The sequence below is a fragment of the Daphnia carinata genome, chromosome 7 (assembly GCF_022539665.2).
Source record: "Daphnia carinata strain CSIRO-1 chromosome 7, CSIRO_AGI_Dcar_HiC_V3, whole genome shotgun sequence".
NCBI classification, from domain to species: Eukaryota; Metazoa; Arthropoda; class Branchiopoda; order Diplostraca; family Daphniidae; genus Daphnia; species Daphnia carinata.
Window position 1 is genome coordinate 11,484,256 of NC_081337.1, and position 14,977 is coordinate 11,499,232.

General features: G+C 38.8%; 1 long non-coding RNA gene across 1 annotated transcript; it reads left to right on the forward strand.

Moving 5' to 3' along the window:
- The first annotated feature begins 2,999 nt into the window (after positions 1-2,999).
- LOC132088143 (uncharacterized) lies at positions 3,000-4,250 on the forward strand. Its single transcript, XR_009421403.1, has 3 exons — positions 3,000-3,610; positions 3,686-3,847; positions 3,925-4,250. It is a non-coding gene; the product is annotated as an uncharacterized LOC132088143 (long non-coding RNA).
- The last annotated feature ends 10,727 nt before the right edge of the window (positions 4,251-14,977 follow it).

Here is a 14,977-nt window from a genome sequence, read left to right on the forward strand (position 1 = left end):
GTAAAATAGTGACGGGACTAGCATCCAAAAGAAATCTGAAAGCCCAAGGGCACAAAAGTGAAATCATTTATTCCCCAATCCAAGCACAAAAAACTCTAGAAACCGACTCACCCAACACCAATCTTCTAACTGACGACGAAATAGAAACACACAACCTCGCAAGCCCGTGGAACAACATTAGGGAGAAAGAAACCACTCAACTAGAGGTCGACGAACTTGAAACACCCCCTTTGACGTTACAGAATTATTTTTTCAAGAAACCTTCTCAGTAACGAAATTGGACCTAACCGGAACGCCAAGTTTCAATAAACAATACGCCGATCTGCGGCTTGAAGACGTCCCAGAAGAAGAAATTTTGCTAGAACTACAATTCCTTAGAGCTTTGAATAGCCAACCTGAACTTCCGTACGAAAAGCCCAACAGTTATATCGAGCGCTCATAAGGTCACACGGAGAAAAATTTTACACGCCAAGGGAACTCTTTAATTTTTTGGATCTGCGAACACTTCTCACACCTCTACCGGAAAGCATCTACCCAAGGATTTCACCGAACAACGCAACAACCCAACAGGCACAAATCGAGCCCACCCCTCGACCAAACCCAGAGTTAACCAACCTTAGATCGGACAGACCATCCTCAGCCTTCGCGCCACATCCTATGAGAGCATCAGGAAATCCGTTCGTAACAAACCAAGAACGAAACACAGGAGCCATTAACAAACCTTGCAAGGAAATAACGGAGGAAGAAAACTCAAATACGGGAGCTGTAAATAAAGAAACGCCAAGATCGAACGCCGAGTACCCTCAACCACCGATCCCAAAGAGAGTATCCTTCACCCCTCAACTTATAACTACACGACACGACGCTACAAGCACGATGGAATCGAACCGTCGCTCCGAAACCTGCAGTAGCACGAACGACCCAGAAGACGACTTAGTCACATTATTCCGAGCTCTAACCAGGAACAACTGGACAACAGACGCAGCAGCAAGCTTTGTAGCGATAAATACGAGCCAACCCACACCCGCACCACAATATACGTCCACGCCGAACCCTACGTCGTGGCAATATCAGACAAACAACCTCACTGCGCCTACACGGCAAGATTATCCCACTGTGCCAACAAGAACAACTCCTCAACCCAGTTACGCGACCACGGGCACGTACCCATCGCAACAATTCTACGGCCAAGGTCAGTCAACCATCAGCGATCTCGACATCCAGGCGACACGGCTGCTATCACAAATTAGTGTATTCACCAAGCCAGGAGATAATGTGGACCTCAATTCTTGGATCAGGCATTTTGAAAACACGATGGATATCGGCGATTTCGAAGAATCCAAAAAGATTAAATATCTACGGTCGAAGCTGGTAGGACCTGCGGGCGACTTTATGGAACAATTCCAACTCGATCATCCAGTCGAAGCCACCTGCTACGAGAGCATCAAGCGGGCCCTGAAAGAAAGATTCATGGGGAAAAACATGGAACATAAATACAGAACATCGTTCAACAGCTGTAAAAGAGAGCCTGCGGAATCAATAAGGAATTTCGCACATCGAATCCAAAAACTAGCAAGAGGTGGCTATCCCAACGTAAGCCAGGAAGTCATCGAGCAGTTAAGCAGGGACAAATTCATGAACGGACTGGCGCTCAACTACACGACCGACTATTTTGTCTGGACTTCTCCTCCTTCGACCAGATGATTGAAACGGCAGAACGACGACGACCCTCGAATCCGAGAATATGTACCCATCCAGTATTACGTAAACACTGGGTACCAGAAGGGGTGCGACTACGACGACCACTTCCCGAGGTGCTCCACCCCGACGTTCGGGGATTACAGGCTCGACGACCCCTTCGATGAAACCTTTTTGGCTCCACCAGCATCCCCTGGTCCAGCGCAAGAAGGTAATTGGGCGCCGAATGAAGTAGAAGTAATCAACATATCCGACTCTCCAAGCGAGACATCTGGATATCACTCCTACGATAGCGAGTCAACTCTGCCCCTCATCCTTACATCGTGATTGCGGGACGCAATCTTCCACGGCCGTAAGGTATGTAAGGAACGACCCGCCGGCACTGCCTCCCCACACCGACCTTGGTTCCCACGGAGGACTTTAACCTCCGAGAACCGGCCATGTCCCTTTTCGCACCTCTGTGTTAAATTTACACGGCAAAATTCCCTACCCTTCCCGAAGTGCTAATCAATTCGACCTTCTACTTACCTATAAAATGTTCTCCCCGAAAATCTGTAAATCAGTTTGTTCTGTGAGCTGAAGTGCAACGGTGCTCAGTACCAAGAGTGCTAGAATAAACCCTGTTGTTTCACTTACAAATTGTGTTGTGTCATTTCGTCGCCAGTCGCCGCCCTCCGCTATGAGCCCACCGTAAGTCCAAATACTCTTGCCTATCTTTATTTTGTTTAGCTTGTTCACGACCATCCGTGGCCAAGTTTCACACATCGTTTAAATCTATTTTTGATATCCCCAGATCAGAGTTGCCGTGATCGAACTCAATTTTTTATCGAGTTCAAACTCAAAATCAAAAATTGATCGATCGCTCAACTCATTTAAGAATGAGTTTGATCGCGATCAAACTCAAAATTTTTGATCAAACTCAAAATTTTTGATCGAACTCAAACTCAACTTCTTACTGCACGCCATCTAGTGATAGTAAATATAGTTAAGTGCCAAGAATGTTACTACTTAAGTGGTGCACTAGTCAAACTGTCAACGTTTTTTGAAAAGTACTGTCAGTAGTGTCAGATTAGTTTCATAAATTTCATTATTGTATTTATATTTTCCAATTATAGTATTGTAAAGTGAAGCAGTGCAACAATAACTATGTCGGGGCTGTCCGATAATGAAGATTTTGGTGATGAGAATGCATGTCCAAATACGAATCATGTATCGCAACCCAATGCTAGGTAACAATTTCTTATCTAACTATCAAATGTATTGTGTGTGATTAACTTTTTGTTTGTATTTTTTGAAGAAGACATGTTATACTTCAAAATTGGTGAAATTATTGACGATAGAATCACACAAGACTATTTCGCTAACAATGTGAATCCCACTCTACCTATGCACCGAAAATGTACCTGTCATCTGCTGAGTTTGATAGCGAAGGCTGATATATCAAAGATTCAAGATCACACATTTCAAGAATTGAGAAATTCGACGCTTGTAAAAATTCAACTGTTGCTGAATAAACAAACATCAAGTTCCCTGAATTCGGACCTCATAATGGAACTAATTGGACAACTTTTCATTCAAAAAAACGAAACAAGATGGAATTCAGAGTATTACGCTATACGCTGCATTGTCCGATTATTGAGAACGAAGAGTCGTGCAATGAGGAAACTTTTTGAAGAGCTTCGTTTAACTCCTTTCACGCCTAACGAGGAGCAGTTCCTGAAGGAATACACGAAGATAATGCGATATATCACTGATGCGTTAGACGTGTTGCAAGGCGAGAAGAATATCGGCTTGGGGTTCCTACTTCCAACAATTTCTGTTTAAAAAAAAAACTGGCTTTGCTACAAGACAATGCGTCGATTATTAAATGTCAATCACTAATCACTGGACTGCTTGACGCTATCTATGAGAGGTAATATTTTTTTTTCTCAATTCCGAGTTAAAAATAGTTGAATAGATCAATAAGATATTTTTGCAATAATTCTAGATTTGAACACATGTTCTCAGAGAATGAGCTACGTTTGGCTACGATTACCAACCCATTTTTTAAGCACTCATGGTTGGATAATTAAGACGATGTTCGTCGCGCAAAAACATTGCTCAGAGGAGAATTTGTCCGGTTTCAGGGACTAAACAACGAGTCCGAATCGTAAATTATAACTTACAGTTAAAGAGTAATAATTCTGACGCAAATTTTATTTCATTACATTTGTTCGTTCTTTATAGTTCGGATGATTCAAGTGACGGGACCTCCTCTTCAATATCAGATCCCAGTCCGGAGAAAAAACAGAGACGCGCGAAGGATTTTTTTGCCTCAATTACTAAACGAAATGAAAAGTCAAAGGTAATTGATGAAGTAGAGACATTCCTTAAGATGTGTGGAAATCTAGATGACCTACCAAATTATCCAACCATCATGAAGATGTATAAGTAAGTGCCGTGCCGACATTCTATGTGTATTGTCATTATACGTAATTCATCACTAATGTAATTTTTTTAGACGATATAACGTGATTTTGCCCTCTTCCGCCGCAGCCGAGAGACTTTTTAGTCAAGCTGGACTAATTTTTACCGCGAAGAGATATCAACTTACTGACAAACATTTTGAAATGTTACTTTTTTTAAAAATTAACAACCAAATGCTAAATAATTGGTAAAATGACTAAAATCAATAAATGGTTGTAAGAGTTAATCAATTATTTGTGTGTCGAATTAATGCTTTTGGCTTGTTCGATATCAGTAAAAATAAGAAAATTAACAAAAGAAAACGGCTTAAGTCTTAAATTAAAGCTCAAAGAACAAATATCTGTACCAATTTTAATCATGTTTATTTTATTGATCGATAGATGGCGCAGGAAATAAATCGCGAAGATAAGTTTGATCGAACTCAAACTCATCGTCAGTTGAGTTTGATCGCACTCAAACTCAAAAAAATTGATCGCACGGCAAGTCTGCCCCAGATGCAAGTTCAATAACCATTCTGGTATAATAAATTTCTTATTGAAAATCTTTTTGGACCTAGGTAGCCGACCATTCATTTTTATATGTATTTATTAACCATCGTGTTAAAGAAAACGCGGACCCGCAATAATGTGGTAGGACTTTTGATATAAAAAGTGGTGACATTCGGTATCTAGTTGATGGAAACGGAACTATTTTGGAATAAAGTAGAATCATGGACACAGCCTGGGAACCCACGAAAGACATAAGAAAACGATCGGCCAGGTAAAGCAGCAGCCAAAAGATCGTAACTACAAAATGTTTTTGTAGTTTCGATATGGTACTTGATTTGAAGATTTTGGATGGAAATGTGGCAACCGTCAAGAGCAGATACCGCTCCAGGAAAATTAGCTCTCATGCGCAACGCACTCGAGACTGCAGGTATTTTCTGTGTGATTGCCCACTTAATAAAATCACGATGCCTTTGGAAGAGAAATCTGCAAAACTTGGCAACTATGTTACAAACTTAAGAGTCCGTTCTATTGAACTTTATTGTCAGCCAAGAGTCTAAGGGAACCTTGATTTCCTAAGTACTGAAGATTTTTATACAATATTTCACAGAGAGACGTGGGGTCACATTCTCCATGAAATATTATATCAGAACGGTAGTTGCTGTATTGTGAATAAGCCAATATGTACTGGAACGTTGTTCTCGTTACCCTAAAGTGGTAGAAGAAATCTGCGTCTGAGCACACAGCTATCACATTTAGGTAGCCCACTTGACGAGGATGATGCTCCATTTCAGTAGATCCGATAAAAGTAAAAGATTCATTATTCTCTCAGTCAGAATCACTTTCCTCACTGGATGATTGAATGTCATGGTAAATATATCGCGACAGAAGAAGACATAATGTTCTTTTATCTGCCATTTTACCTATATTTATATAAATGCCATTATATATAATTACTTCAATTAATAATATAATACCTACAAATATTTAGGGTGAAGTTTTTAAGATAATAAATTGGTTGTATTGACTGTAACTTTTACACTTATAAAAACCGTATAATTTGACACTGAAATTTTCCAGTCAGCTATATTGTTGTTTATTTGTTAATAATTTACAAATAGATCAACTATGGGTTTTTGTATGCCGTATGAAGACAAGACGGAATGGGATATACACCATCACCAACAACGTTACCATTATCGCCACAGAGCTCTTCAAGTTTTGGATAAAGAAATGATTACTTGTAAGTTGTAGAATCGTGCATTCTACTTGAAAACCCTCATTAATTTCAAATGAAAGCTAACATTTATCAAGTGAAATGTCATGTTAGCTATAAATCAATAACCCGCGAAAACGTCGACAAATAGTTGGGCGTAGCTGACGATTCCTAGAAGGATTTGCTGTAGTTTCAAGTGCGTAGTGCCAATTGTCTTTATTTCGGCTCTGCTGAGAGATACATGCTACAAACGCAATGACATCTACCGGTCTCTGTGACGGAGACACAGCGCCCTCTAGTTCGTCATCGATAATATTTCCCCTCTACACAATCTTAGAAACACACAAAATGTTATTCTACTTCACAAACATCTGAAATGTGGGCTAAAACAATACAGTAAACTCTTTGTAACTAAACATACTGTGGTGAGTGATACGAAAGACAAGCGTTGACCAGCAGTGTTCGGCAAATCACTAGATCAATGCTTTTTAAATCAAATCAAATCTCTTTCTAAAAGTCGCTAAAAATCAAATCCACAATTGATTACCGGAGAAATAGGTCCTGGAGAAATTGGATCCGGAGATATAGAACCTCAAAAAAGGACCTGGAGAAATAGTACCCGGAGAATTAGGACACAACTTTGAAAAAATTTTTTTTAGAGGGTACTATTTCTCCATCATAAGGGTACTATTTCTCCTTGGTAATGGTCCTATTTCTCTTTCATAAATATCCTAAATGTCCGATGTTGGAGAAGGAGAACCGCACAGGTTATGTAGTTTTCCGAACTCTTAACAGTGTTATCAATTGCGCGTCTAATCATTCAATCATAAATTTTTTGTTTGACTTCATATTGGTAATGGTTTTGCATGATTACGTGGTCTATCTATTGCTTTATGCAGCTCACGTATAAAAGTTATATTTTTTTTTAACCGTGTTTGGTTTTTAGCCCTTGACCTTTTTTTTAGTGGCATTTCCAGTCCTAGTATCGCCCTCCCCCGCAGACTGATGCCCTAATTCCGTGGGAATTCCCGGGGACAGGGGGGGGGGGCTCTTTCGCTAAGGTACCCCTTAATACACTGATAAATAAGAAAAAAATTATGTATACATAATTTAACATACGTACCTCTTGTAATAAAAAAATACTATTTGCCACTAAACCATAGATAAAGACCTACACGGTAAGAAAGAAAATAATGAGTTCCGCGGGGCTTTTGGTGGGTGATGGGACGAATATGTTAACATGAAGACTAGCTTATTATTATTAACATTTTATAAAAAAATGTTTATAGGTACAATATTATAATTTTTAACTAAATTTCGTCTGAAGCAAGGACAAAAAAAGGACTACTATAATTCACCCTTGATTAAAATACCATTTATTTCTTTATCACATTTTCAATTCTTTTCACAGTTACAAAGATTCCAATAATTATATTACAATCAAATCCTACTAACATAACTAATAACATAACAATCCTACTACATAACTATGCCAGGCGATGAAAGCCCTGTTTTGTAGGGTAGGAGCGCCTTTCACCGAAGCAATAAATGGTTTAAGCAGAACTGAAATGTAGCCTAACTTGCGTAGGAACATATATGAGTAAAATTTCAATAGTTATGGCGTGGCTTTTGTTAAAGAGGAAGAGAAACTAATAACCTCACCTTTATTCCGAAAGGACCTACATCTCTGGCAAGAAGTCGCAGTTTTTCCCGCGTTTATAAATGATTTTTGACGTCCTCCTTGTCTTGTTTTCCACCTTACGCACATTTCCAAGGAACTATTGGTTGCCTAATTACACATCACATACAACACTGAAAAGGAAAACACTTAAGGAAGCTTTGCACTTGACATTAACAAAGCTACTGATAATAACAAATCCATTTTAATTATTGTCGACCAGGAAAGATCTTTTTTGTGAGTCAGTGACTAACAAAGTAACTAAACCTTTTAGAATGAATTCAAGATTTTTTTTTATTTTCAACGATCGTGGAAGGCATGCTATTGTATTGTTTTACAAAACTATCATGACACTGCTTGTAAATAATAGGACACAAGTCAGCTCATCCATGAGTCAATGTCGGCCATTCATTCCACAAATTTGCTTTTTTTCGCTGGTTTATTCAGTTTATGCTTTCTTTTCATTTTTCGTTTTCTTAACGTTGATTTTTCCCTTTTTCTGTTGGTCTTCCCCTCTCTATTCCTGTTCTATGATGCGTTCAACCCACTTCTTTCTCCTTTGTGATTTTGATTTTATCCTGTTTCTAAATTTATTTGGCAAGCAATTCCACATTGTCATTTGCACCTATTGCTCTCAGTATCTTGTATTACTCCTATTGTAATACAGAAAAGTAGAAATATTTGAAGACCAAAAAATTTTTTTTTCAAATTAAAAGTTTACCTTAACATCTTCAGCTCTTTGCCGAGCACCTTCCCATGGCTGTTTCTCTTCAATGCTTCTTGCCTTCTCAACTTCACCTTTACCTTCCAAGAATTTCAATTTTTCTTTGACTTTTTTTTTATTTAATCATTGCCGCCTTTGGATATAAAAGTGGGTTTTTTTCAGAATGGGTGAGAGAGAAGATAGTTCTCCTAAATCAAATGCGCTGATAACCATGCGGCCTTAACTGTTAAAATTGGCTTTGGCGGCGTACTGGTGGCTCAGGAATTTCCGTTTTGACAGACTCTGTAAGCCAGAGGTAAATGACACGATGCTGCTGTGGTGGCTTGCGTAAGTCTTGGAATTTTGGACTTTATCTTGTTATTTTTCCTGTTTAGTTTCTTCTTCTTCAAGTTATCTAACTTAGAAAAATTCAGCTTTTCCCCTGAAATTGGATGTCATAAGCTGGCTGACCTTCCTTAAATAAAAAGATTAACACATACCTGAGAATTGTGAGTTTACTGGCAGTACTTTCACTTGCTCTTATTTTTGGAAAAAAAGTAAATTTAATCGTGAGAGCTTAGCTTCTAGACGTTCTTTCAGATCTTCAGGATTGGAAGTACGAGTGTGAAGAGTATAAACTCCACTAGAAACTCTTCTTTTGAGTTGTAGTTGTACGCTATGAATTTCTAGCAACGTACGGCATTTTCTAAACACATACAAAACAAAAAAATTAATGGAAGAACGAAAAACCTTTACACCATGAAAATAAAATTTATTTAGATTCACTTGCACATACCTTACCATTCATAACTGGGTGTTTAGTTGCTTTTACCTTAACAATAGAATTGGATGTCGTGGTTCTGTAAATTGAATTCCGTTAAAGCTGAGTGCTTGCATCTTGAGATGAATGTCTTGACGTAACTCTAACAGCTGTAATGCTGTCATTTCATCTGAACGGTAGGAATAATGATTACATAAATTTCACGAACAAAGAATCTGTGAACATCTAGATTACCAGAAGGATGATAGTTATAAGGCAGCTAACAACTTGGTTCCCAAATGGTCCATGATAAGTGATGCTTGAGTTTCATGATTCTCCTTAAAAGTAAGCACAAGAAGCATTTAGGATTACACTTTAAATATCTTTCCTTGAAGTAAAATATTTTCTTCTGTGTTGGTAATTCCAACATGCCTTTAAACGGTACTAAACTGCCAAACCTAGGAAATAGAAAATTTTAAATTTTACTGAAATTAGCCATTTACCTGTCAAACAAACACCGCTTACAATAAACAACTTCAACGATTTTTTTTTTGAAAGTCAAAGGGCTCTGAAGAGGACATCTGGTGACCAGATCTGTCTTCAGATGACGGGCTTGGATTGCCCTTTAGCCCCACCTTCTAGTTTATCTTTTGTCTTATGGTCTTGGTTAGTGAATGCCATTTTCGCGTGCTCTGAACGTTGGTATTTTTCTCTCCTTCTTTAGAGTTTTGTTGTTTAATTCTGATTTTGGTTTCCTTATGTGAGTATATTGATTTCTGCGTTCGTTTTGTTTTGTATCATGCCATTTAGCATGCGTTGGATTTTATATTCTGTGGATGAGACCTGTTTCTTTGAGAAATTTTACTAAGCCATACTGGATCTCGTATTGGGTGCTGCTGTTTAATTCTAGGTTGGTTCCCAGCAGGTTTGGTAAATCGAGTTTTAGTTTTTTCTCTGTAAAATATTTTGTCAACGCTAGTCTTTCCATTTCTAGGGCAGAACAATACAGCAAGGCGTGTTCCGTAGTCTCCAGCGCATCACATTTCTGGCATCTTGGGTTCTGTTGTGGCATCAGTATGGCTAATTGTGCCTTTAGCCTGTTGCGCCCTGTTCTTAGCCTGAACAGAGTTCTGGAAATTGCTCTCGATTTGTGTTGGTACCATTTTAATGATCCGGTTTGTATTCTTCCGTGAATATTTTCCTTTGTGTGTCCTTGTTTAAGTTCATAATTTCCTTGTTTAAGGGATAATTTTGTTGTGGTATCTGTTATAGATGGCTGTTTGCTCTGCGATTGACAGTGTGTTGTTACACCTATTTTGGGCTTCTTCGAGAGAACTTACAAGTGAGGCTATAGAGTCTGCCCTCTCATTTCCCGGGATGCCGACGTGACTCGGGATCCAGCAGATCGTTGTCCTAGGGCCTGAGCTTTTTTAATTTATAGCTATTTGCGTGATGTCTTGTAATATAGGATGTTTCCCTTCTTCAGGATATTCGTGAAGATTTCTTCAGGAAAAAGATGACCAGATCCTGGATGTCTCTTGTATGGTTGTAGGCTATTTCCATGGCTCTGTAGATCCCATACGCTTCTGCCGTGAATATGGATGATCCTTCTGCCAGACTACCTTTTTCTTCGATGTTCAGCGTGGGAAGGATTACCGCATAGGTCGTATGTTTTGTTTCTTTATTTAGTGAACCATCTGTGTAGGCTGCTGTTGAGTTTATCCTTTGCGTTTTGTATTCATAGAATAATGCTCTGGCTTTTGCTTGGTTACTTAGGGCTTCCATTTTGCATATTTGTAAGTAGTCTAGGGTAATAGGGCCGGCGTGTTGAGGTTTTTCCAGCTGATGGGGTTCCTTCTGAGGTTGTAACACTGTTGGAACATAGGGTGGTTTGGTTGTTTTTCTACTCTGATTAGGTACTTTCCTGACAGCCAATTTTTCCTTGTTGAAATTGGTTGATGGTCCAGTTCTAGCAGCATTCTTTTATTCGGGTAGAGTGAGGAGCGTCTAGGATAATCCTCCTTATACTGTTTTGAATGGTTTCCAGTTTTTTTTTGTCTATTTTGACTTGACGTGCCGAACACCATGATGCCGTAATCTATTCTGCTTCGCACTAGTGCTTTGTACATAGTGACCAATGAGCCGAGCTCTATGCTCGGGCCGTGTTTAGTTTAGGCTAGGATTTTGAACAGGTTTCTTATTTTTGTTGTTTTCCTGATGATATCTTCAGTTCGTCTGTTCCATCGTAATCCTTTATCAAAGTATACTCCTAAATGTTTAATTTCTTTCACTTCAGGAATTCTTGAGCCGGCTATAAATAGTAGCGGTTTTATTTTTCTTTTTTTTGCCTCGTAAAGTTGATGAGGCTGGGCTTAGGGCCGGAGAATTTGAGTCTCCATTTCTTGCTCCATGCTGTAACCCTGTCTAGGTATGGAGTTAATTTGTCTTACGCCTCTCTTCCATCTTTGGCATATGTATGGCATTCTGTCATCGGCAAACAGTAAGATTGACCTGGTTCCGCTATTATGGGGAAATCATCCATCATAATTGATCTTTAAGCAGATTTCTCAACCAGCTTAGGATTTTCCCAGTGATACCTTACTTGTTTAACTTATAGGGCATCCTTGTATCCATGTAGTGTCGAAAGTTTTTCATATATCTAGGAAAACTGCGTATGTGTTTCTGGCACTTATATTATTGAATCCTTTTCTTATGAAGTGTTCTAGTCCAATGATATTATCCATAGTGCTGCTTCCTTTTCGAAAGCCAGCTTGTGTTTTCAACCTCAATCCCTTCCTTTCTAGTAACCATACTATTCTTCTGTTTACAATTCTCTCCATGATTTTACCTAGACACGAAGTCAATGAGATTGGTTGGTAGGATTCTGGGGATTCTGCAGGCTTGTCAGGTTACCTGATAGGGATAACAGTTGCTTTCTTCCAATCTTGTGGAACAAAGGTTGTTTGTAGCATGTTGTTTAGGAGATGCAGTAGATGTATCTTGTTGTCATAAGATAAATTTTTTAACATCATGTTGTGAACTCTATCCTGGTCCATGGCATTGCTTTTTAGGTTGCTCATTCCATATCTTAGCTCCCTTTCTGTAATTTTTGAATTTTGGTTGTTCGGATCTTTATTTTCCATTTGCTTTTTAATTTGTTGTTCCAGTCTAGGATTATCGGGTTCAGTTTCACCACTGTGGTCAATGTTGAGCTATAATATAATATATGTAATATATATATATATATAATATATATAATATATATACATAGCTATAATATAATAGCTTTTTCTTTTAGGTCAGTGGTTAACTGATTTGTTGTTGGGTTTCTGAGAGTTGAGGCACATAGATCAGGCGAAGATGTTCTTTTCATCGACGCTTTTGTAAATGCCCAAGTTTTGGTTGCTGAGCTTTTTGAGTATAGGCTGTTAATGTGTTTGTTGAGAGCTTCTTTTTTCGCTTCGATTATAATTTACTTTTTTTCGCTGTCCTTTTTCTTCCATGCTATTCTGTTGGATTCGCAGTTAATCCCACCTCTTTTTGGGTCACAAGCATTCCTTGTTCTACGAGCTAGGGCAACTGCCATTTTACATTTCCAATTCCACCAAGCTCTTGCTGGTTCTGCTTTGCTATCTTTATTAGTGCTTTTTAGCTTGATGTTGCAGTTTTGGTTTGTTGTCATCATGGCATTGTAGAAAATTTGATATTTTTGGGAAGGATTATCCGTTTCATAGAACTCGGTTGAGTTTATATATTTCATACACTTGCATTCCATTTTTCCAGTCTGCTTCTTTGAAGTTCCAGCTGGGTGGTCGTCCTGCGAGTTTTGTTGGTTTGGTTTTGAGGTTGATGTGTATAGGAAAGTGTTCGCTGCCAATGTATGGTTCTCTTTTGATTACCGTAGTGGCTGATAAATGTGGGGACATGAGTTCTAGGTTTATGGTTGTGCATTTGAATGTTCTGGGGCATTGTCTTGTACCGATATTTGGAGGTGTTGCTAACACAAGATTATTTTCTCATTCTAGTAGGTTAGCATCTGCTTTTCCGTTACTGTTTGGGTGGATACAGTTGAACTCCCACTCATTATGCCTTGCGTTGAAGTCGCCGCATATTATGATGTTGTTGCTGTCAGGTCTGTATAGTTGGGCTAGTTCTTCTTCTTCACATCATTGGTCGTTTGATATGTATATTGAGATAACTTAACATTTACCACGTAGTACTGTTTGAATTTAACCGTGAAAGCGTCTTTCCAGAAGGTTTCGGACAAGGTAACTATATGTGGTTTGTATGTGTGCAGGTGTGCTTTAAATTCATCTAAATTAGATTTTGTAAGACTTCTTGCGTTGTATTGGATAAGGCTATTCATTTCCTTGTTGAGGTTTGCGATCATGAGCTGCTTTTAGTTTTCTTGTTCACTGGGTAAAGGCCATCGTTTCTTTGAATTCTAGTCAATACCATTCTCATATTTGATGTTTGCTTCGTTCCGGTACACGTATTTGTTTGCCCGTTTGAAGCATGTTCCTCTAATTGTTCTACTTCCATTTCTTCTGCTTCCAACTTTGGGAGGAGTTTGGTTAGTAGGAGACATAGCTTGTCGAGCTTTAAGTTGGATGCTAGCTGTCCGTTTTCCAGCGAACTAAGTGTATTTTCGACTTTGCTAACTGTCGAGTCCAGCCTTGCTACTTTTATCTCTAGTTCTTGTAGTTTAGAGAGTTCTGATCTGATTTGCTTGAGTTCAGTTTGCATAGCTTCTATTTTTCCATTCATGATTTCTGTTTCCGGATCAACGTCTGGTGTATGCACATATTCTCGCAGTACCTCACTGTAGGTCTGTCGGTTTGTTTGAGAGTGCAAGGGATGTATTTCATCCTTTCCTGTCTTCTCTGTTGGTTTCTCTCTCATAGCCTGTTTCATCCTTTGGAACTTTGGGCAGCTGGACGAACTTGCTGGGTGTTCTCCATTCAGTTTATGCAATGAGATGTGCAGTTTAGCATATCTTCATGTTTATTCCCGCAATTGTTGCAGCGTACGTCGTCTCTACAGTTGTTACTGCCTTGTCCGTGTTGATGGAACTCTTTTCAACCTATGATGATGACCTATGGTGCATCTTGGTGGACCTAGGATGTATGGTCTAGTTCCAAGTACAATTCCATTTAAGAGGATCTCCTTCGGAGCGCCGCCGTCAAATTCGATGGCTCCTGTGGGTGTTGGTACTCTTCTTGAGTCTCTGTCTACTTTGAATCGGTAAACCGAGTTCACTTTGTATCCAGAGTTTTTAAGTGCGTGGAATATTTCCTCGTCTGTGTCACCTGTGACCTGTGACCTGATGTATGGTGACTCTGACGCTATTTGCTGATTTGGGTAACGTGCAATTGACCATAATTGTTTCGTTTAGAGCATATTTAACATCTAAAAGCAGTACCTGCTATTCCTTATTTATTGGTCTTTTGAACAGGTCTCCTCCTGGAGCTATAGTCACTCCACCTTTTTGAAATACAACAATCTTTGATTCTAGTTCTTTGATTATTTGTGTTATTTCAATGGTCTTCATTTGTTTGAATGATTTTCCATCTTCTCGTTTCATGAAAATTGGTGCTAGGTTGGATTCTGTGTTATTCGACGCAATATTGGACTTGGGGAGCGTCGCTTCTGGGGACGCGTATTGTACTTTGTATTGTACTTTATGAAGGGGAGGGGATCAATGGGATTCGCGCAATTTTTTTTTCCTTCTTTATTTCTTGTAGAGACACTTTGAACACGTCTGTATCGTAGCGTTTCTTCTCAGAAACCACTTTAACGATATATAGAATTGTAGGATGTTGACACTTTGAGCTCACAATACTCGTCTGCTTGTGGTACAACGTTGCCATATACATCGTAACAAACAATATTTTGCGCAAGGGCAAACAGTGTTTTTATATTATTAATTAACGTTTCTTAAATTATCTTTATAGAATAATTTTCTTATTTA